The sequence below is a fragment of the Balaenoptera physalus genome (assembly GCF_965194825.1).
Source record: "Balaenoptera physalus genome assembly, chromosome: 11".
NCBI classification, from domain to species: Eukaryota; Metazoa; Chordata; class Mammalia; order Artiodactyla; family Balaenopteridae; genus Balaenoptera; species Balaenoptera physalus.
The window spans coordinates 30,892,276-30,917,490 of record NC_138896.1 but is presented as its reverse complement, the minus strand read 5'-3'; the positions used below and the strand labels follow the sequence as shown (position 1 = coordinate 30,917,490).

Genomic DNA, 25,215 nt, shown 5'->3' with positions numbered 1-25,215 from the left:
AATTTCAGCATTTATATTTATGCTGAAAAAATTATGTGACTATGCAGGACTCTTGCTTTAGGCCAACTTGGATCAACTGATGTTATGTATTTCAAAAGAAAGCCCAACATGAAAAGATATATATTAATCAAATTTATTGACACACTGGAGGGAGGGTGCATCACATAACCGTTCAGAGTGTAATCAAATTGGCTTCCCATACCTTCCAATTATATTCATATGTTTTGAAGTAGGAAGAGCAACACAGTGATGAGAGAAGAAATGCTAAGAATTGCAGTACTGAGCAGCTTGTGGAACTATAATCATGAACCATCCTCTTAGGAATCTCTCATTGCAGGTTTAACACTCCAGGATCTTTTAAAATTAGTGCTTGGCTGCTAGAAAATGATCATTTTTGAGACTTAGATGGGAAAGGAATTATAGAACATCAGGATTTCATGGGGCCCCTAAACTCTCTAGACATGTGGAAACTTAGTTGCTCCCATTCCCATAGAATCCAATATATAATACCTCTTGTACTGGAAACGAACAACTTTTACATTTCTCCCCTTGAAAATAAGGTCTATTTGCTGAGTGTTAGTGATAGGTGCTAATTATTTCGTTCATTCAACAATTATTATGATGGGCCTACCATGTGCCTGACACTATTCTAGGGGCTGTAGATATAGCAGTGAACAAAACAAAACTCCATGCCATCATCAAACTCACATTCTAGAAGGAGGAGTTGGACAATAAAATAAATACCCAAATTGTGTGATATGTTAAAAGGCTATGAGTGTTAAAGGGGGATAATTTTATACAACAGGGAAGGGATTATGGAATGAGAAAAAGCACAGGAGGAATAGGAGAACTGTGGTATTTGTATTGGGCAAGCAGGGTAGGGCTCACTGAGGAAGTGGCATTTGAATAATGACTTGAGGAAGAAGGTGAAGAAGGTAGTTGTAGATATCTAAAGAAAGAGCCTTCCAGACAGTGAGAACAACCCGCGCCAAAGCCCTGTAGTGGGAACGGGGCTGGTAAGTTGCAGGAGTGGCCAAGAGGCCATTTTAGCTGAAGAATAGTGACCCAGAAAGAAGATAGTGTAATATGAGGTCACAGAAGAACTAGGAGACCAGATGGTGGAAGGTCTGTGTGCCTGGGACTAGGAGGCTATTAGCAGAGAATTGACATGATGTGGTTAAGGGTTTAAAATGATTACTCTGGCTGCTGGGCTGGAAATAGTCTGTGGAGGCACAGACAGTAACCAGGCAAGAGTTGACGGTAGCTTGGATTAGGGTTGTTACAGTAGATGCCATGAGACGTGGTTGGATTCTGGATATAGTTTGAAACTCATTGTGATTTACTGACAGATTGGATTTGGGATTCTAGGGAACAAGAGGAATTAAGGATGACTCTCAAGGGTTCTGAGAAAGTGGAAAAATGAATTTGCCATGAACTGAGATGGAAAGGACTGGGGATGGAGTATGTTGGGTGGGTATAAGAGATCAAGAATCCAGAGACTTCCCTGGCAGTCCAGTGGTTAAGACTCTGCACTTCCAATGCAAGGAGCGCTGGTACCATCCCTGGTCAGGGAACTAAGATCGCGTATGCCATGTGGCCGCGGCCAAAAAAAAAAAAAAAAATCCAAGTGTAAGAGATCAAGAATCCAGTTTTAGGCATAAATAAGTAATTAAGTACAGTGTTTGTATTATCTTTAATGTTTTTGCCATCATAAGTAAGTTCTTATGGAAATGAAGGAAAGTTTGTATTTGTAACTCTTTTAATAATAATTTAATTTCTAATCCTGCTCACATAATAGAGGTCCATCTAGACTTAACATATGTCAAGGAATATTTTATTTTTGCTTTAAGAAGAGGTGAGGAAAGCTAAACATTCCCTTGTTTAAAAAGAAAAAAGAAAAAAAGAAAGAAAAGAAAAGAAAACAATAACTGTTTTTGGTTTTTTTTTTGGCGGGGGGTCTATCAATACCTGAAAATAAAGTAGAAAATTCAGTTGAGACAAATATACAGAAACATTCAGTTCCCAAAAGTACTTTCAATGAAAAATTTAGATGTAAAGCTGGATCAAATTCAGTGAATTATTTGAATAACTGCCTCCATTTTATATTATGCATATACATTTATTTTTCTATGATACATGGAAACAGGGCCCAAAATGAATCAGTACCGTGAGTAAAATAAACCACAGTATAGCTAATGCAGCCTGCTATTCCTACTTCATACTCTGAAGTTGGATGCAATAAACCTGTACTGACTAAGGAATGCTCAGATCAATTGCTAGTGATCAGGGATTTATACCAAAAATTTTGACCAAGTTACTTTATTTTTAGTATTTCATAGATGCAGCATAAGGTATATTTTCTCTTTCCAGAATATACTTAAAACAACTTCATTAACCCAAAAAATATGGGCTTTCATGCCACTTATTAGCATAATTTATGACAAGGATATTATAAACTTCAGAGTTTTGTTGTGAGGATTGCATGTAAAGTGAGAATGTATGTAAAGTGTCTGGTACATAACATGTACTTAATACATCTTGTTTTTTATTAGCATTATTACTATTGAGAAAATGACTCAAAACTCAGTCTTGAAAAGTGAGTAATAGTGGAACAAAATGAGGAAGGATTATTTAGGCAGAGGGAGTAACATGAGCAAAGCCACAGTGTGTTAGAGGGAATTGCAAGCTGTCCAGTATGATGGGATCACAGGGTGTAAGAAAGGAAGCCAGAAACTTGGGAAGGGCCAGATCATAGAAAGTCTTGTGCATTACTTTATGGAATTTGGACTTTATCTAATAAAAAATGGGGAAACTTGGAAATATGTTTTTTTAATGACATAATTAAATTTGCCTGTTAGTAAGTTGGCAGTAATGTGCAAGAAATATTGGAAGGGTGAAAAACTGGAAGAAGTTAACAATTCAGGAAAGAGCTGATATGGGCTTGAGCTACATCAATGGACTAGGAAATGATAGAAGATGACAGATGGAAGAAATACTAAGGGAGTGGAATTTATAGGACCAGTAACTAACTGGTAAGATATCAGGGTGGACGTAAGGCAAAGAGGAAATAGGATGATTCCAAGTTTTCTCAACTTACTGAGAGGCAAGTTAGTCTTGGTAAGTTTAAGTTGACCATAACGAAATTGCACGTAGCTATAAACCAGTAGCCAACTGGACTATCCAGACAGAATTGTGGTGATAGAAGACAGAATAAAGTCTGGAGTTCAAGAGAGTAGATGGACATTTAGGTTTGGGAACCAGTAGCGTACAGCATTCCACACACATCACTTGGATGTAGAATTCAGCCCTGTTCCCAGCTTTGGCCAGAAAACATTCTCATGAGGATCTGTGGGCACAACTGAAGCCAAGAGAGACAATGAAATGGCCAAGAGAGCACGCATAGAACAAAGAGAAGTGAGTAAAAGATTGAATTCTAGATGCCCACATTCAGTAGGAGAGGGAGAGGAAGAGCCTATGAAGGACACTGAGGAAGCAGTGTTGTCATGGAAACCAGGAGAGCAAGGAGTTTCAAAGAGAAATTAAAGGTACTAAAATAAGAATCAGAGTTAATTGGATTTAGCCAGTTCAAAATGACCTTTTCCAAAGCAGCATAAAGTGGTAGGATTAGAAACTTGGTTGTAGTAACTTGAAAAAGGAAGAGTAGATAAGGAAGTTGAGAAATCAAGTGTGTTATTCTTTCCAAGAACTTGGTCTGTGAAGAAGAAAGAGAGTAGCTAGAGAAATATTCAAGGTCACAGGATAGATTTTTCAAGATCATGGCCTTGAGCTTGTCCACGAGCTTTGGAGAAGAAGCTGGTAAAGAGGTTGAACACTTGATATAGAGGAGGGCCAATGGCAAAATCTTTAGGACATAAAGATGGAATTAGATCCTGGAAGAAATGGGAAAGTTTTTGATCAAGAGCCCAGGAAGTGGGATGACCTTAAAATGGAAAAGGACTAACTGGAAGAAAGGAATAAGAACTTGAGGCAGTTCATACCCAATGACCCCAATTTCTCCCTGAAATGTAGGAAAGTAGGGATGCTGAAAAAGTGGGGATGATAGAGTAAAATGGGTGTGAGGTGATAAAGTTTGGTTAAACCACTGTGAGGAATGGGAGAAAGATAAACAAGAGCTTGTTAAATGGAGCAGGGTATATAGAGCAGTGGTCCTAAAATCTGGTACATCTTGTTGGAAATACAAATTTGGGGCCCACCCTACACCTACAGAATCAGGAACTCTGAGATAGAGCTCAACAATCTGCTTTCACAAGCCCTCCAAAGAATTTTGAGGTTCCCTAATGTTTGAAAATAACTTCTACAGAACTTGTGACTTCCCCCAACTAGCAAGCAAATAATAAAGCACAAACTAGGCTACTCGACCATATTCTAGTTATTTTTTAGTAACATTTTTCATATCATTGTAAAATATATTTATTCAGAAAAATATCCTTAAGGATTTAAAAAACTCTGCTGGTTTCTCTCTGGAAATGGATGTCATATAAGATTAAAAATCTGAACCAAGAGAATTCTTTCTTCTAAGTTCTACCAAGCAAATACTGTAAAATATTTTTGCCTCTCTACTCAATTTCTACATTTATAATAGAAATAATAAAATTGTTATTTACTCCATCAAAAGTATTCAATAACTCACCATATAGTAGCAGTTCTCAAATTACGCTCCTGCGTTAGTATCATCCCATTCTAATTAATAATAGAGATCACTTCTCAATTCATGGGGAGAAAGTTTATGAATTGAATTTTCTCAATTTTAAGTTATTCTCCCATAAATTTTTCTTAAACTTTAGGCCCTTGTAACTGCTTATCTTGCAAAACAAAATGCTAATAGATTACAAAATAAGTGAATGAATAGTAAATGAATGTTAATGAAACTTGAAGTTAGCCAGTCATACTTAGTTCAATATTTTCTCTATAATTGGACACATGTTTGTGACTGTGATTTTCATACTACATACCAAAAATATAGTCAGTTTCTACTACCAGTGTTCCAACAATGTTGCCTTTGCTCAAATATTTGGAACCTAACTTAGAACTACTTTCAGGATCTGGGGAGGATGTTCTTTTGAATACCTTAAACAATGGAAAAGCCAACAGTCACAATCTAGAAGAATCTTAAAGACTTATTTTACAGCCAGTAGGCAGATGGGTGATCAGGCTGATTTATCCTGGTGTACCTTGCTTTAAGAAATATGACATAATGTGCGGAAATCCATATTTACAATCTATAGGTGCAGATGACAGTGAGACATTTTTCTAATTACCAATAAGACCAACCTCTGAAAGTCAGTTGGTACAATAAACAAGAAATGGATCGCAGAAGGGATATAGATCAACACAAGCCTTAATTATGACCTGATTAAAATAGTATGTAAATAAGAAGAGAGGTTAGTTAGTTACGAAGCACAGAAAAAGCAGAATTAGAACAAATTGGCATAGCACATTCCTGTATGGTGGAGACAAGTGGGAAATGATAAATGAGTCAGGCTATCAGAGTCCTAATACTCAAGAATTCAAATGAAGTAGCTAACTCTTCTTATCCTGATTCTGTTGTGACCAGCAATCTTTAGCTATTTTGGCTTCCATGAAGGTTTCCAAGAAATAGGATGACCAGGCTGATAGGACGGTTCATTCCACCCAACAGTTATATTTCCTCATTACCAATCAATAACTCAGCATTTCGGTTTTTATGCTGGGTCTCTTATGAGTCAGGGTGAGTCAGCTCTGAAACAGGGATAATATTGCCTGTTGAGGGCTGGGGAGCCAAAGCCCAAACGCCAGCTCCACTGGGAGCGACTAAGACAGCCCTCCTTGGCAACATCCCAACCTGGAAACCTGCCTTCCTTTCTGAACAACTCCAGGAAACAGATAAACGAGCATGTGATTATTCACTTCATAAAAGGATCATTTACTTTATGAAAGTATTTTGAAGCACAGGGAACAAAGTGGATGAGAAACTGAGAAACGACTTCTGGGTTCAGTCAGAAATCCTTTAACCTTAACATAACTAGTCTTGATGCTGTGGTGGGGTTGGAAATGTGAATGTCTTGAAGATCACGCGTTTGAGAGGTTTAGCCGTTAAAGAAAGGAAGGAAGCAAGGTGGGAGGTGGAAAGGGTAATGGTGCAAATGGAAAGAGGTTTGGTTCTTTTGTTGTTAGGTTCTCCCCCCACCCCCATGAAAAGGATATTAGATCAGGAAAAAAGAGAGAAGGAGCCAATAGAAACAGAGATATGAAAGTCATTGGGTAGAAGAAGAGGGGCTGAGTGGAATCCAGGCTCCCTAAGAAGACTGGGTTTTGGGGGCAAAGGGGTCACATCGCTTCTCTGGGAAAAACTCCTTCAAAATTCCTCTGAAATATAACATTTAGGTACTTCTTTTAAATGCATAGCTTTATTACTATAGAATGGCTTTAGACTCTCCTTCCTCTCATCAGTTATCTCTCAACTTTTTATTTACCAAATGTGAATTAAGTGCCTCTCACAATTAAAAGAGGAAAAAAATGTGACCCCATCCTAGAGGAGCTTACACTCTAAGAGGCTAAATGGACTTGTAAACAAATCATTGCAGGTCTTATAAAGGCACAGCATACTATGGGACCATAGAGAGAATGAGTTTTACTTTTTAAATATTTAAAGAATACTTCAAAACTATTTAATCCACTTGATTAGTGGCTTTCCTCTTCACCAGGCTCCAGTCCCAACCTGCAGGTCCCAGTGTAGTTAGGCTTTTACAGTTACTTCCAACCAGTTAAAACAACAGGATGTCATTTGCTTCAACACTATAGATGGCACTACACACTCTAAGGGATTCAGAATTATGCAGTATATAATCCCTGCCTTCAAGAAATCTGCAGTTCATTTGGAGAGATAAAGCTAATAGAACATTCTATTTTTTGTTCTTTATATTTAAATATTTTCCTTATTAAAGAGGGAAATAATTAAGTTATACAGCCCCCGTAACAATTCTACCATATTCCCCAGACAGAGAGACTTTAGGTGGTGGGGGGAAGTCAGAAGAAAAAGAAAGGAGACCAAGTAGTTGTCATTTTTTTTTTATATAAATTTATTTATTTATTTATTTATTTTTGTCTGCGTTAGGTCTTCGTTGCTGTGCGTGAGCTTTCTCTAGTTGCGGTGAGCGGGGGCTACTCTTTGTTGTGGTGTGCGGGCTTCTCATTGCAGTGACTGCTCTTATCGCGGAGCACGGGCTCTAGGCGCGTGGGCTTCAGTAGTTGCAGCACGTGGGCTCAGTAGTTGTGGCTCACGGGCTCTAGAGCAGAGGCTCAGTAGTTGTGGCGCACGGGCTTAGTTGCTCCGTGGCATGTGGGATATTCCCGGGCCAGGGCTCGAACCCGTGTCCCTTGCACTGCCAGGTGGATTCTTAACCACTGTGCCACCAGGGAAGCCCTAGTTGTCATATTAATTGGAAAAAACAAAACAAAAAACCCTTTACCCTTTGGATCCATGCTCCAATTTCCCTGTGATTTTCTGCAGTGTGAATACCACATGCCTAGGTGTCGATTTTTTTTGGTATTTCTTCTGATTGGTGTCCTCTGGGATTCCCAGTCTGTGGTTTGGTGTTTGTCATTAATTTTGGAAAATGCTCAGTCATTATTCAAATATTTCTATTGTCTCTTCCCTCTTTTTCTGGTATTCCCATTACAGTTATGTTACACCTTTTCTCATTGTCCCACAGTTCTTGGGTACTCTGTCCTGATTTTTTCCCTCTTTTTTTCTTTTTGTTTTTCAGTTTTGGAAGTTTCTATTGACATATTTTCAAGCTCACTGAAATCGTTCTTTGTCTGTATCATTTCTGCTGATGAGCCCATTAAAGGCATTTTTCATTTTGATTACAGTGTTTTTTTTAATCTCTAGCATTTCTTTTTGATTCTTTCTTAGCGTTTCCATCTTCCTGCTTACATTATCCATCTGCCCTTGCATTGTAGTCCACGTTTTCCATTAGAGCCCTTTACGTATTAATCATAGTTATTTTAAATTCCCAGTCTGATAATTCCAAAAACTCTGCCATATCTTAGTCTCGTTCTGATCCTTGCTTTGCCTCTTCAGATTGAGTTTTTAGACTTTTAGCACTCCTTGGAATTTTTTGTTGAAAGCTGGACATGATGTATTGGGTAAAAGTAAGTGAGGGCATTCAATGTGACGTTTTGTGTTTATCTGGCGAGGAGTTAGGTTGTGTTTACTGTTGCTGCAGCCATAGTGTCAGAGGCTAAAATTCCTCTAATGTCCTTATTTTTGTCTCCCTGAGAGAGTCCTTCTTTAGTAGGGTCTGAGGCTTGCAGTTCTTTTAGCTGTAATCGTTTGTTTTTATACAGGAATCTGAGTGACATGGTGGTGAAGTATGGGACAGGAGGAGTGTTCTATAGCCTATGATTACGATTCAGGTTTTCAGTCAGCCTGTGTCCCTGGGCTGTGACCTTCCTGAGAGCTCATCTTTTCCTCCCCAACTCCCTGCTATTAAGTAGGAGAGGAAGGCTAGAGGGGTTTGGAATTTGGTATTTCTCTTCCTCCAGGTATAAGGCTAGAGGGGGCTGGAATTAGGTATTTCCTTTCCCTCAGGTCAGTTAGACTCTGATAAAATAGTTTATCTTGAGGGCAAGCAAAGACATCTGTCTCTCCAGTGTTTGGGGCAGTGGTTTGCCCTGCAACCTCAATTCTCTGATAGATCTAAGAAGAATGGTTGATTTTCAATATGTTCAGCTTTTTTCTGTTGTTGTGAGGATGGGAGAGCGACAACTTCCAAGCTCTTTTTATGTCGGACTGGAGACCGGAGGTCCACTCTAATTTCATATATAGAAATAATCTGTGAATATTAGAATCCTAATTTCTATCAGTCGAAGCCACTCTAGTATCCAGCCGTTGAAGGACACACTGTTTTTTGCTCAGATATAATTGTTAACCCTCCTGGATGCTGAGTCACCCAACCCACTTGAGCCCATATTTACTCAACTGTAAAATGGGGGTAATATCCATTCTTCTTCCTAAATCATAGGCTTACTGGAGGGTAAACTAAGACTATATAAGAAAACATTTGGACAAGAAAGAAATGTCACAAAAATTCAATGAAAAAGGAGGCAATTTCTATGGTTCTTTACTTTATACTATAGCCTGTAAAAGTAAACATTTCAAAAGTCACGCACTATTTAATCCAAGACATTTTTAAACCACTATATTAATTATAAAAGGATTATTTGCTTTATGAAACTATTTCTTAATTGAGTAATTGCTTTAAAATTGAGATAGAGTTTAAACCTGAATATACATGATCAAGTGACAGGCAATTATAAAGCTTTAGTACAGAAAACCCCCATATTCTATTCTACTATGTAATTATATATAATATATAATAATATTATATATTTTAATAATATATAATTATTATATATATTATTGAATATATTTGTTAAAATAAATATTATATAAAACAAAAATAGTTCCTATTAATAACTAAAATACTGCAGATTTTCGGTTCCATACTTGCTTAGGATTTTTTTTAATGTTTTAAAAAAATTTTTTGTTTGTTTTTTTGTTTTATTTTGTCTAAGATTTAAAAATAAGCTTTACTGAGGCATAATTTGCATATCATAAAATACACTTATGTTTATTGTATAATTCAATAGTTTTAAGTAAGTTTACCAAGTTGTGCAACTATCACCATAATCCAATTTTAGAACATTTCATCACCCCAGTAAAATCCTTTACGTGCATTTACAGTTAATCCTTGCTTTCATTCCCAGCCCTAGACAACAGCTAATATATTTTCTGTCTCTACAGATTTGCTTTTTCTGGACATTTCATAAAAATAGAATCATATAATATGTGACCATTTGTGTCTGGCTTCTTTCATTTAGCATAATGTTTTCAGGGTTCATCCATCTTGTAATATGTATCAGTATTTCATTCCTTTTTATTGCTGAATAACAGAAATCATTGAATAGATGTACCGTATTTTGTTTATCCATCTACCAGTTGATGGCCATTTGGGTCATTTCTATTTTTTGGCTATTACAGATAATGCTATGAATAATACTTATACATACTTGAGTACAATTTTTTTGTGTAGATGTATATTTTCATTTCTCAGTTCTACTCGTAGGGATAAACCTAGGATAAGAGTTGTTGCGTTTTATGGTAACTCTTATGTTTAACTTTTTAAGAGATAGTCCAACTATTTTCCAAAGTGGCTGCACCATTTAACATTTTCCTACAAGCAATGTTTGAGGGTTCTGATTTCTCCACATCCTTGCCACCATTTGTTACTGTCTTTCTGATTATAGGCATTCTAGTAGGTGTGAAATTGTATCTCATAGTAGATTTAATTTGCATCTCCCCAATGACTAATGGTGCCAGATTTGTGATACTTCTTAATATTCCAAGAAAGGCATATTGGCCATTTGTATACCTTCTCTAGTGAAATGTATATCCAAATCTTTTGCTAGTTACATAATATTCTAAGGAACCCAAATTAAAGAATTACAGATACACCATTTAGATTCAATTTGATTTTTTTATTCAGGAATTACACATATACATAAATATAATTGTAGTACAATTAATTATCTTTAACCTTATAACATTAAATAAGAACAACACAACAGAATATCAATATTGACCTGCTGAAGTCCTCAAAGGCAGGAATCCTATCTCATCTTAGTATTTCCTGCATCTAACATTGAACCTAGCACTGTGCCTAAAACATTCTGTGGGTTCAGTGGATGGTTATTAAAGAGTTTACACTTAGGTTTGGAAATTCAGAACGTGTGAAGTTATTTTTCTCCGTGGAACTTTGTCAGGGGTTCCACTGAGCTGCCTCCTTGGCTCTTGGACACAAGGCAGTATAATGCAGTAGTTAAGCGTGCAAGCTATAGAGTCAGATTGACTGGCGTTGCGACTTTCTGTGTATACTTGGGAAAGTGACTTAGTCTCTTTTATCAGTCCCCAGGCTCGTCACCTATTAACTATACTTGCTGAATAGAGTTGTAGTGAGAAGGAGATGAGGCTACCCACATAAAGCTCTTAGCATGATGCCTGGTCAAAATAAGTGCTCAATAAAGACTAGCTGTTATTACTCTAACTGGTTGTTACAGTCGGAACAGCCAGACTTCAGCTATAGGTTTGATTAACAGAGAGGTAGGTCAGCTGCTTTTCCCCCTCAATTTTCCCCTAAAATATACTTATATGTGTATCCTTTCTTTTGAAACCAAAACACATAACAACAGTCTCAATAGTCAAAAGGTGACATGTGAACAGCAAAGTTTCAAAGAGATTGGCAACTAGATACAATATGGTAGCTTTATTACTAAACCTTAAATATTAGCAAATATTACTTTACCACAGTCTATCATCATTCCCCGGGTTTATATAAAATATTTTCTTTTCTAATTCACCTTAAATCTTTATTTTGAAATCAGGCAGTCCCTCAAAAGAGCTCCTCAAACCTGAACACCAGTTTGTCACCTAGAGTTCCAATTTAGGGCTTACCGCCTTTTAACAGTAACAGCTGTCTTTTATTGAGGGCTTGCTGTGTGGCATGTACTTTAATGTCCCTTTATCTCTAATTCTCACAACCACCTAGGAAAGGAGGTATTATTGGCCCTATTTTAGGTGCAAGGAAATTGAGACTCAAGGCAGTGATATAATTTTCTTCAGGCACATAATAAGTAAATAAAGAGCTTGTATTTAATCCAGTGTTTGTGTGACTCTCATGTGACTTGAGAAGAGGTGTTTGAAGTTTTGCTAACAAAAGCAAACTGTAAAGAAATTTCTAATTAGGGATAAAAAGTCACTGAGGTACCTGTGACTGTAAGACTGACTTTCTGGGACTGAGTTTGGGTTTATGTGGGTAGGAATAATGCTTAGAAGAATTAGTGATTTCTCTCACACAAGTTTTTCCTCTTCTTCTCTCCCATTTTTCTGCTGGCTCCACACCTCATCCCCCCACCAGGAGTAGTCTGTTTCCTCCTCTCTTTGTCTTATCTGCGCTAATCAATGGTCTAAAGTAGGAGCAGAAATTGAGCCTGGTCAGGTTGGAGGCAGAAAGAAGGGCCCAGATTCCAAAGTGACTTCCTTTTTTCTTTTCTTTTCTTTTTCCCTTTCTCTTCTTCCTAATTTTTTCTTTCTTCTCTCTTCCCCTATTTCTCTCTTTCTTTCACCCTCCAGAGAAAGGAAGGAGTAAAAGAAGTAGAGAGGGAAGGAGAGAGAGAGAGAGACAAGGAGAGACAGGGAGAGAGGAAGGAAGGAAGGAGGAAAGGAAGGAAGAGAAATTAGGAGGTGTAGGGGGTGCGTAGGGAAAACAGGGGAGACCCAGGGCAGTGGCTGGGTCTTAGGGTTCAAGTCAAGGTTTTCTTTCGTCTCTGCCTTGCCCCTTCCTTCTAATCACAGGTGTTGTTGCCTCCAGTGATGGAACACCTCTAGTTCTAGTTAATGGTAACTGAGAAAGAGGTGGTAATCTACTTGTCAAATGATATTTGCTTGGCCTTTCAAGGATCTGTGTAAGACAGCCTCAGATCCCTAATTCCGCCTTGTGCAAAGTCGAATGCTCTCCCCAAGACTCCTCCACAGTACAGGGAGTTGATAATCTTGTGTTCACCTCTAGTTCTGACTTCCTGATTCCACTAAATTTGGCTTCTCCCCTTTGTCTTGTATATTCTTTTATCTCAAATTCTACATCTACTTACACTTGGACGTCAGCCACTTTCCTTGACTTCTATTATTTAAAAACACCATTCTTACAAGGCCTCTTTGTGTAGAGTGAGCTTTACTGAAGGTAAGGAGACATGAAGAATTACAGTGCAGCAACACAGATAACTTTAAATGGAATACAGTACATCCCTGTTTTTAAAATGCCTGAAGCTGTACTAATGTCCACGATTTACTTTGAAATCTTTTTTTTTTTAGAAAGATGAATTGCTGGAGAGATAGGGGGATGATAGATGTACAGATGTGTGATAAAACACATGTAATAAAATATTAATGTAGAATATAGGTGGGTAAGAAAATGGGTGTTGGCTGTAAAAATTCTTTCAACTTTGCTGTTTGTTTAAATTTTTTTCATAATAAAAGATTGGAAAAAACAAAAAACAAAACCAAAAAAATCCCTTTTGTCTCTTTGCCAAGTCATTCAGCCATTCATCCTACTCTCTCTCTCTCCAATTCTGGATTGTCTCTATAGTGGGGAAACCCTGCCAAAATTTCTGTTTATTTCTAATGGAAAGCAGTTCAGCTTTCTTTGTTGCATTATCTCCTACTAATCGTACTTGTATTGTCTTTTCACCCAAGCTACTTAAGATCTTCTCCTCAACAATTCCTTAAGAATTCTTTAAGAGCAAGAACCATCTTAGATATTTATATAATCTTTAATGCATTTAATGGTGCCTTGTCCAAAAGAGATATTGAATACATTAAATGAGGGCAAAGCCTAAAAAAAGTCGGTTTAAAAGTCCTGGCTCTCTCACTAACTGTGTGACCTTGGACTCGCTGTATAACTTCTCTGAGTGCATTTCCAAGTTTCCTAATCTGAAAAAGAGGTATGATTTTTTTTTTAAATGCCTACCTCACAGAATTGCCCTAAGAATTAAATTGGATAATGTGGGCTCTTAAAAACTAGAACCAGTAATTGAACTATTGGATAATGGAAAGAGGGCAGAACCTGTTTATGTGACTGACTGTTGAGTGTCCCTGCCTTTCTGGCTAATGAACAACAGGAATTCAAAAGCCAGTACATTTTCCTCATGTGGCAGCTCAGCCTCTTCCAGCGGCATTCCTTCTCCCTTTCCCGTTTCTAAGACTAGTGGCAGCCCTCTTCCATGAGCTACTGCCCAGATGGTTCTAGTACTGTTACTGTCTGCAGTGCCCACTTGGCACAAACAAATCTCATGCATCCATGTCAATCCAAACAGGTGGTAATGGGGATACCCAACTTCTCTTTGTTTTTAGCTTTAGGTCCTAGTGCCTTGGGTTCTAATAGTTATTTCTGCAGCATCAAAAAATGTCCGATTCAACCTTTTCAAACACTATGAGAAATAAATTAGATAATGCAAGGTGCTGGTTAAAGTGAAAACAGTGTAAGCATCCCTTATCCTCTTCTAACTTGTCTACTTCCTTAGCTGAAGATTGTATTAATGGGAATTTAAAAATAATTGTTCCCTCAGCAACTGGCAAATTTTGCAAATGGCCTCTTACAGATCTTGGAGTTGCCAAAATTATATATCACAAGCGGAATTATGAAAGACCAGTCTATATCAGGATGTCTTCCCAGAGAAAGTCATCTGAAACCAACATTTAAAAAGAAGAATACAAAAGATTTTAAAGGGCCCTGAAATGGTTTCAGCCAAGTTAGTTAAATACATATTAGTATTTTCTACATTTCTTAGTGAATATTTTAGGAATTATAAAGCTTCTTATAAAATGCCAAAAGATAATAATCAGTTATATAGAGCATGTTTCAAAAATCTTGGACCTAAAAATCAATACTTAAGTATCTATTCAAGAGGTTTTTTTGGAAAAGCAGAAACTTAGATTTTTTTTTAAAGTACCTTTACCACGATGTCTGCAAAACATTTTGGTAGAACTATGTGATTTTAAAAAGTAACCCACACTCACAGGACCTTTTTCTTCTTAGGATTATAAAACACTTACAAGGATATAATCACAACAACCTTATAGTAAGGATCCAAGTTCATTGTACTACGTGTGTAACACAAAAATAGGATTGAAGGATTTCTTTTGTTTTATCTTCAGCGGTTGGCAGTGGGCTCAAGCTGTCTTCTTCCATACTTAATCATTTTGATTTTCCTTATAATCGATAGAGGTGTGTTTAATCTAGCTGACCAGTGTTAGAGATGTAGTCTATTTGAGGAACCAGAATATCTCTGGCTCATTTGATCGCCCCATCTTCATTTACTTGTATTCACATGAGTATTTATTGGGTACGTATTGTGTATCGTGTGTCTTAAGGCACTGTAACAGATGCTGTGCATTCAGCTGTAAACAAAAACAGAGACACTGTCATGGAGCTGACGTTCTAATACATGTGTGAGTTGGCGGAAGAGGGAAGACAGATTATAAGGAAATAAACAGGTATACCAAATGGTGAACTATCAGAGACATGGATAAAAACAACACAGGGGAAGGGACATAAGGGAGCCAGCTGGTGAGATGTGGGGCGGGGCCAGAATCGCTATTTAACATATACAGTCTATAGAGGCCTCTCAGAGAAGGTGACATTTAAAGGATGAGGGAGGGAATTCCCTGGCTGTCCAGTGGTTAGGACTCTGTACTTTCACTGCCAAGGGCGCGGGTTCAATCCCTGGTCAGGGAACGAAGATCCTGCAAGCTGCCTGACAAGGCCAAAAAAAAAAAAAAAAAAACAAAGGATGAGGGAGTGAACTATATAGATATCCTGGAGAAAAGTGCTCCAGGCATAAAGAAATGCAAGTGCAAAGGACCCACCTTCTTGAGATGGTCTCTTGCTCTGAGAGGTCTCCATCCTCAATCCCTGCCTCTCCACCCCCTCTGCTCCCTTCCGTGGTGTTTCTCCTTCTTCCTGCTTAGAAAAACAGCCTGTGTGGAAACCGGTTTCTGCTCCTCTCCCTATAAGCACTCATTCATTCTTTTTGATAGTGTTGTTGTCAATTGACATTTATTAATTCATTCTTTAAAATATCCACGCAATTGAATAGAATTTCCAATTCTTAGGATATCTGTCAACAACACATTAGACATCAACATAACAGACCAACTTGATTGATTACTCACAGTTTAACCAAAAAAAGGATGTGAAATTTGTATTTTAGCCAGAGGAAGATTCTCAGCATTCCAGAACCAGAACATCGCATTTTGAAAGATTAGATTTAAATGCTCTCTACATTAATGTATTTTAAGATCAGAAAGGCTAAAGAGTTACAGCTATAAGAATTAGAAAACTTGGAAAAGATTTCGAAATGTCATCCGGTTCATCCCCCTGCCTCTTGGCAAATCAATGTTGAAGCTGATCTAGGTCACTGAAAAAAATTTCCATTAAGAGAGGTTCTACAATTTCCTTTTGTAGTCTGATTTAGTGAACTGAACTGATTTCAAAAAACATTAATTCACTTAAATAGCGCTTTTTGTTCATGTTCTTACCCCTGTTTAGAATGCTTTCCTCTTCACCCATGCAAATTCTGCAATGATTTAATAACATTAATTCTCCATAAAACCTTACTTGTCCATTGAGGCCACTGCTATTTTTTTCCACCTCTAAACTACAACATTTATTTGACAATTAAATGTGAACTCTCATACCTCTTATAAAGTTACATATGTATGTTTTATTCAATATTTCATTAACGTAAATATTGTCTCTCCATTCATCCTGTCACTACCAGAAGGACAGGAATTGGAGCCTGAACAATTGTTTTGCTTTAGCACAGTACTTCTTGTATACAATAAGCACTGATAAATCATTGTTCTGTTTTTGCACTAGAGCTGGCTCATATCATTTTGCTAGAGCCAATTGTGCATATCCCTTTCCAACCCAGTGTTGGTGACATCATGTTGGTAGCTTAAGGTCAATTGTGATGGAAGTATTTACACCATAGAAATTGGCAGATGCTACAAATCAATGGCCTCGGTTTGCATATATGGCTTTACCATTTACTAGTTGTGTGACATCGGGTGAAATATCACTCTGCTTCTTAGTCATCTGATACTGCTCTGCCTCTCAGTTTCTTCATCTGAAAATAAGGATATTGAATTATCTACATATTTCATAAAGTTGTTGTGAGGAGTATACGAGTTTGTGCATGTACACTACTTGGAAAAAATCCATGGTACATAGTAAATATTCAATAACTGATAGCTTAATTGTTATTAGATCATCCATCTACCTATCTCATAAATTCTCAGCTGCTCTGTGAAGCTTTCAAGGAAGTCCACAATATAACCATGCTTGATTTTTGCAACATCATCTCCCACAATGCCTCTGCTGTATAGAGTAGGACACATTCTCTGCTGCCTCAGTGAATTCTTCTTCACCTACCCCTACGATAAGGGAAGCTGACCACAGCATGAAAATCTCTCTCTCTAGATATTTACAGGAGAAGGATCACTGGCTGAGAGACTGGGGCTATAGCAGTAGCTGGTATGTTCTAGCATCCTGACTTCACAGGCAAAATTTAAGCTTCATTTTCCACAGAATCAATGGAAGAATATAAGACTCGGTATTATATTTAGTTATACTGCAGGTTAAATAGGCTTTCCTGGGCCAGATGGGAATTTGACCAATATTTATAATACTGTTTTATGGGAAAAAGTATACCCAACTCCCCAAAATCCTTTTGCAAACAAAATTTAAGAATACAATTCTTCTGAATTGTATACTTGGAAATTAACGAATGAGTTGACTTTTCTGGGTTAACTGATTCACACAGGATTTGACTAAAAACTTTTTCTTCCCTAAGATCTTGAATCAACCAATAGAATAATTAACAGTATGTAAAGATAGGAAAAATAATGACAGATTTTCCAAACCAATCTCCAGCCCAACCCCAAACTGGGAAGCATATGTGCTTTAAGTTATAGACTTTGGCTCTCAGAACCATAGGGTTTTTAAAAACAGCTTTTATTAAATATTGAGTAGTATCAAGAGGATTTTATAAAATATTGTTGAGTGTAAGGAATTGCAATACAATGAAAAGTTGTGTACCTACCACCCCGCATATGAGATAAAATATTACTTATATCTGTGAAACCCTGATCTGGTCTCTGATCCACTTTGGAGGTAACCACAAGCTTGAATTTGGGGTTCATTATTTTCTTATCTTTATAATTTCACCAAATATCAGCTTCTCCAATATATTATTTAATTTTATATGTTATTGAATTTCACATAAATGGTATCATATTTAATAATTCTTTAGCAAGTGATTGTTGTTTTCTTTTTGAACTTTCATTTGATACATGACATACATACAGAAAAGTGTACACCTCATATGTGTGCTGCTTGATGAATTTCTGCAAGTGAATATACCCATTTAACCTTCACTGAGATAGAGAAACAGCATTATCAGCATCCCAGAAGCCCCTGTTGGCCCCCTGACAGTCACTACCCTCCTTTCTGCCTGGGGCAGTATCCTGACTTTTAACCTTGTAGATTAGTTTTGCCTGGTTTTGAGTTTTTTATAAAGAGAAACATACAGTATGCACTCTGTCACTTCTGGTTTTCCCATTCAATATTATTTTTATGAGATTCATCCTTATTGTTACATGTAGATTGAACTTAATTCATTCTCATTGCTCATAGTATTCCATTGTGTCAATATATCGTAATTTATCCATTCTACTGTGGATGTTGGTTGGGTAGTTTCCTTTCTGGTTATTATGAAGAGCATGGCTATGATCATTCTCCTCTATGTCTTTATACTGAAGCAATTTGTTGTTTTAGTTCAATATTGGTTTCCTGAGCTTCATCTATGATACTGTGTGTAGCTGTTGTCTATTCATTTTCACTGTAGATAGTTCTATGGCGTAAGTATTCCACTGTATGTTTATCCTTTACTGTTGATGTTTCTAGTGCTGCTATGAATATTTATATATTCTCCTAGAGCACATATGTACAGGTTTCTTTCGGGAATAATTTCCCAGCTGAAGTGCTATGGCTCCTTTCCCCCAATATATTTCTAGTCCCAATCATTCATTTTTTTAAAATTTTAATTTAATTAAAAATTGAGATATCATTCCCATTATACAAAATTCACCCTTTGAAGCACACAATTCAGTAGTTTTTAAATATATTTACGAGGTTGTGCCATGATCACTACTATCTAATTCTGGAATATTTTTATCACTCCATAAAGAAATGTCGTACTCATTAACAGTCACTTCCCTTTACTCCTTCCCACCAGCCCCTGGCAACCACTAATGTACTTTCTGTATTCTGGACAATTCCTATAAACAGAAGCACACAATATGTGGTCTTTTGTGTTTGGCTTCTTTCACTTAGCATAATGTTTTCAATGTTCATCCATGCTGGAGTGTGGATCAGTACTTCATTCCTTTTTATGACTGAATAATATTCCATTGAATGGATATACCGTATTTATTTATTCATTCACCAGTCAATAGACATTTAAGTAGTTTCCACATTTTTGGCTATTATGACCAATGCTGCTATGAATACCTGTGTACAAGTTTTTGTGTGAATGTATGTTTTCTTTTCTCTTGGGTGTAATTGCTGTGTTTTATGGTAATTTTATGTTTAACTTTTTAAGAAACTGCCAAGCTATTTTCCACAGTGGCTACACTATTTTACACTCCCACCATTAATGTTCTAATCTCTCCACATCTTCTCCAACACTTATTGTTCATCTTTTTTGTTATAGCCATCCTAGTGGATATGAAGCAGTATCTCATTGTGGTTTGGATTTGCATTTCTCTAATGATTAATGATGTTAAGCATCTTTTCATGTGCTTATTGGCCATTTGCATTTCTTCTTTGGAGAAATGTCTATCAAGATGTTTTGCCTATTTTTAAATTGAGTTGTTTGGCCTTTTTTGTTGCTTTGTTGTGGAGTTATAAGAGTTCTCTGTATGTTCTAGATTCTAGGCCCTTATCAGATACATGATTTGCAAATATATGCTCTCATTTTGTTAGTTGTCTTTGTACAGTATTTTCTTAATAGTGTTCTTTGAGGCACAAAAGTTTTTAATTTTGATCAAGTCCAATTTATCTAGTTTTTCTTTGGTTGTTTGTCTTTTGGGTGTCATATCTAACAAACCACTGCCTAAGAAACCACTGTAATCCATAGTCACAAAGATTTATACCTACATTTTATTCTAAGGAATTTACAGTTTTAGCTTTGACACTTAAGCTTTTGATCAATTTTGAGTTACTTTTTGCATACAATGTGAGGTAGGGATCTAACTTCATTCTTTTGCATACTGCTTACTCAGTTTTAGGTTCACACCTATGCTGGGAACTTGTCTTTCTTTCCCATGTTCTGCTGTGTATTTCAGGGAATTAGTTTGCCCAGCCTCCCTTAGCAACTGGCTCCCAGGTAAGGTCAACCACTGGCGGTACTAGTAGAAGATTAGAGAACAGATAGGAGGGGGAAAGCCAGAGAATTTCTCTCCTTCTCATTCAGCCTCAGGTAGTATCTCTAGCAGTTGCTGTATTGCCTCTGTGACTCCGTAGTACACTAAATAACTCTTCCCTTTGTGGTTCCCATATCCTCAGTGTGGTCCCACCATGCTTCTGGCTCCTAGGTGGCCCTGCTTTGTGAGTTCTGGTAACAAAACCTACTCTCGTTGTTCCTCTAGTCCTGGGAGGAACTCCACCTGGTGCTAACTTCTGGACTGCTTCATATTCCCTGTCGACTTCTCAGCTCTTCCATAGCTTGTAAATACCTTTATTAAATACCCTCTATTAAAAAAATACCTGGGAATGTTTCTGTTTTCTTCATTGGACTTGACTGATAAAACATCTAACATTTTTCATTATAGGCTTAAATATCTGCCAAGGATGCTATTTCCAGTGTATTGTAAATTTTTACTTTAAAAATAAAACCTATATATCATTCTTTCAGGAGTATTCAGTGCAAGATAAATATCATAGTGATGTGAGACCATTATGTAAAAATATATGAACAAGATCCTTGTCAGTCAAAAGTTTTACATTGTTTCCTTTCATCCCACTTCTATCATACATCCTGAACGAAAGTGTCTTAATGTAATATATTTTTATGCTTTAAAATCTTCAACCAGTAATGCTGGACTATTTTTCAGCAGCAAAAATAGGTACATAAATTAACAGGTACGTAAATTAGAAATTGTTAGCTTCCTAGGTCCATACGTTTCTAATTGTTAAAATACTTCTTCTGGTTTGAGTTATTGTATTATTAGTGTTCCCATAGTATACAATTGATGAAAACAACATAAATACATTATATTCTTTTATAAATAATTACTGAACATGAAAGTCAAACTTGTTTTGGAAATGCATCTCTTAAGGAGTAGAGTGAAATGGTGCTTTTGGTGTCTTGATTAATGGACGTTCTGTGTGGCAGCCAGGAGATTTTTAATTTGCCCTGAGGCAATGCTCAATAGGAAGGGAAGGTGGCCAGGAGGTATCCTTTCTTTTGTGAAGTGGGAAAAGGGAAATATAAAGAGAGAAAATGTGAAGCACAGGCAAGTTCCCAGGAAGATCACTTTTAAGTATATATGACTTTGAGGATTTTAAAATTAATTCTTAAAACAATTTGTGTTCCTGGAAAGTTCTCATGTCCTGTAGGGGTACATGTAACCCAGCATTATGTGGGAAATTATCTTGATGCAATCAATGGTAGCCTCTAAGAACACTAAGGCAACCTATTTGTCACTGAACTAAAGGCGTACAGACCACATTAAGAATCTTGAATCATGCAATTGATTGAATTAATTGAAATCAGAGGAAGAAGCAAGAGGATAGAGATGGTATAGATTGATACACTTAGGATAGGGTGCATATTTCCAAATTATGCAAAGTTTGTATATTTCATTTCTTTCTCTGATGCTTTAACATTCTCCTGATGGTGTGGTTACAAGCCAGAGTGGAGGTTTATGCAACAGTGTTCTGCAGAAGGAAGGTACCTAGAACCAGTACACACTTGCTTATGGTACACCTGGTCATAGTTGTAGCTTACCCATTAGATTGATGAGGAGCTATTGAGTTTATTGGGCAGAGCACACATGGGCCAGAATGGATGTCATCAATGGGATGCCCATTTAAGACCCTGGGAATATTGAGTGCCTCATATTTACTTAGTGTGTTGTGATTATTTGATGCTCTTGGTCCTTCTATCCCTTCCAATTGACGTTAAGTACACATATGCTCTATTTCCTTTATGTCTAATGTGTCTTACAAACGACTAGCTTCTGTATTTAGTTTCATTTATCCTCATTTGCTTCTCTGATTTTCTAAAGCAGAGTGAGTATTCTTAAATAATACAGCAAACCACATTACACCGGGTTTGAAGACCACTGATACAGCAAAAAGTATTGATCCCTGAGCACTCAGGACACAGGGTGGGCTGAAGTAGTGGAAGCCGCACTTCCTTGCCTGCAAGCACAAGCCTCTCATTTCTTTACTCCAGTAAAACGTGTAACCTATTGTCATTTTCTATGTGTTCCCCATCCAGGGTAGATACTTAGGTGTGGAATTGCAAAGTCACAGAGTATATGTGCAGCTTCACCTTTACTAGATATTACCAAGCTGTGATCCCAAGTCTTTCCCCGCAATTCACAGTCTCAATAAAATGTAAGAAACTTCCCATTGCTCCACATTCTCATCAGTATTTGATCATTTCAGACAGAACCATAGGATTCAATAACACGAAAAGTTCCTATTTTAAAGGACAGAAAATTCAGGTCGAAACAGAATTTTAAGTAAGTTTATTTATACATTGACTCATTTAAACAAATATTTATAGGCACTTATTGTAGTCTAGAAATTATGCTAAGTGCTGAGGATGAAAAATGAATAAAACCAATCCCTGCCCTCAAGGAATTTACACTCTCTTTGAGAGACATGTATGTGAACAGAGAATTCAGGTGATGAGTGCAATAATGGAAGTAAATGCAAATTGCAATAGCATTGATGAAAGAGAGAGAGAAAATGTGGCTGATTTGGGGGCAAGGGATAGTAGGAGATGTGTAGGTTGGGGTTTTTCATAAGATATGTTTGTTTTCAAATTTGGGTTTCACCTTTTAACCCCTGTACTTGTGGTTCTGTGATGATAACTGAGAAGGCCGGATCGTGAAGGGTTTTATCCCCTGTCCCATGTGATAGATGATATAGAACCACTGAAGAGTTTCAAGCCATGCAATGACATGGTTGAAATTGTGTTATAAAGAGACCCCTGATGGTAACATGGAGGATGATTTGGGATTGAGGCAGGCATGAATGGTGTCAGGGAGATAAGCTAGAAGTCTCTTGCAGTTGAGATTCAAGATGATAGAGGCTTGAACTAATGCAGTGGTAATGGATATGGAAAGAAAATAGATATGAATGATATTCAGGAAGTAGCATTAATAGAATTAGGTGATAGACTAGAAGTGGAAAATGATGGAGAAGACTAGTTTATCTTAATACTCAAGTTTCTTAGTTTATCTTGATACCCAAGTTTCTGCCTAACAGGGAATATTCATTCATTCAGTCAACTAATATATATTGGTCACATACTGTAAGCCAGGCCTTACGCTAGCTGCCAGGGCTATCTAGGGCTACCATGTTACACCACTCCAGGGAACATTATTCACATTGCGTACATGTGGAACATAGTAGGAATGGAATTCCCTGGACTTCTTCAGTGGTATGGTTCCAGATTATTTGTGAGCCAAACAAATATAGTCCCTACCATTACACAGTTCACAATCCTGTGTTCAGTAGGAGTATTAATAAAGATGGGGGGAAATAAGGACTGCGTACAGTGGGCCTTTGCAGTGTAAATGTTGTCCCTTGTTTCCCTTTCTGCTTGGAACAATGAGCTAGGTATATTGGACATATTGACCTTGATTGGTTTATGGAATGAATCTTCAGATGGAAATTTCTGTGAGGTCATAGGACATGTTGGTCTGGAGCCCTTGTTCCAGGTTTTACGGGGAGTTAGTTAAAAAGATGTGCCAGTACACTTCCCATTTTGCACCTCTACCCTCTCTTCTAAAATGTGCCGAGAAGAGCTATAGCTCACATGTGGTCATGTTGCTGTGCTCCTGGAAGGGAGTTCAGAGGGAAGAGACCAAGTCTCCACTCCAATATAAACCTTCTGAAAGTTCTTGTTTTCTTTCAGTGGCTTCAAATTGCATGCTCTCTGACAGAGAAGAAAAGAAAGTTGAGCAACTTGTATTAAAATTATCAAGGCCACGTAAGATTTTCACATAATACAATGATTTCAAGGGTGAAGTGAATGAATTAAAGCGAATTTCTTTTTCTTTTCATACATGCGTAATAAAAATCGCTGATGGACTGTTTAGACTTTAATTTATTTATATATAAGTCACCGCCCCCTTTTTTCAATGACAAGCACAAAGCAACTTTCCAACTATTTTTCTTCCAGTTTTAAAATTTGTAACACTGACAGTAGGAAATCTTCTATAGAAAGTTTAGTTCTGAATGGAAATATTCTTGCCAGAGGGAAATTTTATTGTTGAGTTTATAAAAGTTTGTAAAACAAAGTTGAGAATTGAAAAACTTTCAAATTGCAAAGCTGACTCTAAGTTATGGCTCTATGTATCATACTTCTAGTAATTCTCTGCTTATTAATATATTTTCCATAGTTCAAGTTTTATCACAGATACCTTTGAAAAAAGAGATTTATTTTTGTGTCAACAATACTGTCAGCATCAAAGAAGCCATGATTAAATCTTGAATGACAATATGTAATAAATTGTAACACCTCAACTAGTTTCCATGTTTACAGTTATGGGCACACTATAATAATACCCTTCAATAAGGATAAACAGTGAAGCAAGTTAAAAACAGGAAAAAATAGTTATGTTCAATGAAACTACTAGATGCAACCCACATTTTCAGCAATCTTAGAGAAGAATAAGCTTTAAACTAAGTAAATCAGATGAAGATCTGGAACATTTCATCAGTTTCTTTTTTACTTGACAATAATGAGAATAGCGTCAAATAAGATTTTAGATTTGTTCATTAGCCATATACATATAAGTCTGACCTAAATGTTGAAGTCAAAATCCTAATTAAGACTTGCTAGGAAGAGTCAAGTAAAAAGTTTGATTTTAAGGCATGTGAAAAATCCGTATTTCAGAATGCTTAAGAATCAACACGTCACGGTTAAGCCTCAAACCTGGTCATCAAAAACTATAGAAAGTTAGAGATTTTACTTAGGAAAGAGAAATAAATATATTCTCTGGGCAAAGATGTGAATTAACAGAAAAAGAACTGTATTGACAGAGGAAAGAACAGTGGTCAAATAAGCTTTTTTTTTTTTTTTAATATCTTACTTTTTTTTCCCCATTCTGGTGAAAGTTTATTTCTACCACATTGACACCAGTAGGAATTGTCTCTTATAAAACTCCTATAAAGATTTGATAATGGAATCCATTTAACTTATTAAAAGAATCTAATGAATTTAACACTAATACTGCACTTACAGAAATGAAAAGTAACAGGCTCTAAGTGTATCATGTTTGCAACATATTTA

At 36.8% G+C, this 25,215-nt stretch overlaps 1 protein-coding gene across 3 annotated transcripts in view; it reads left to right on the top strand.

Moving 5' to 3' along the window:
• Positions 1-25,215, top strand: part of RUNX2 (RUNX family transcription factor 2) — a 224,795-nt gene that overhangs the window by 66,403 nt on the left and 133,177 nt on the right. The gene's annotated exons all lie outside the window — the stretch shown is intronic.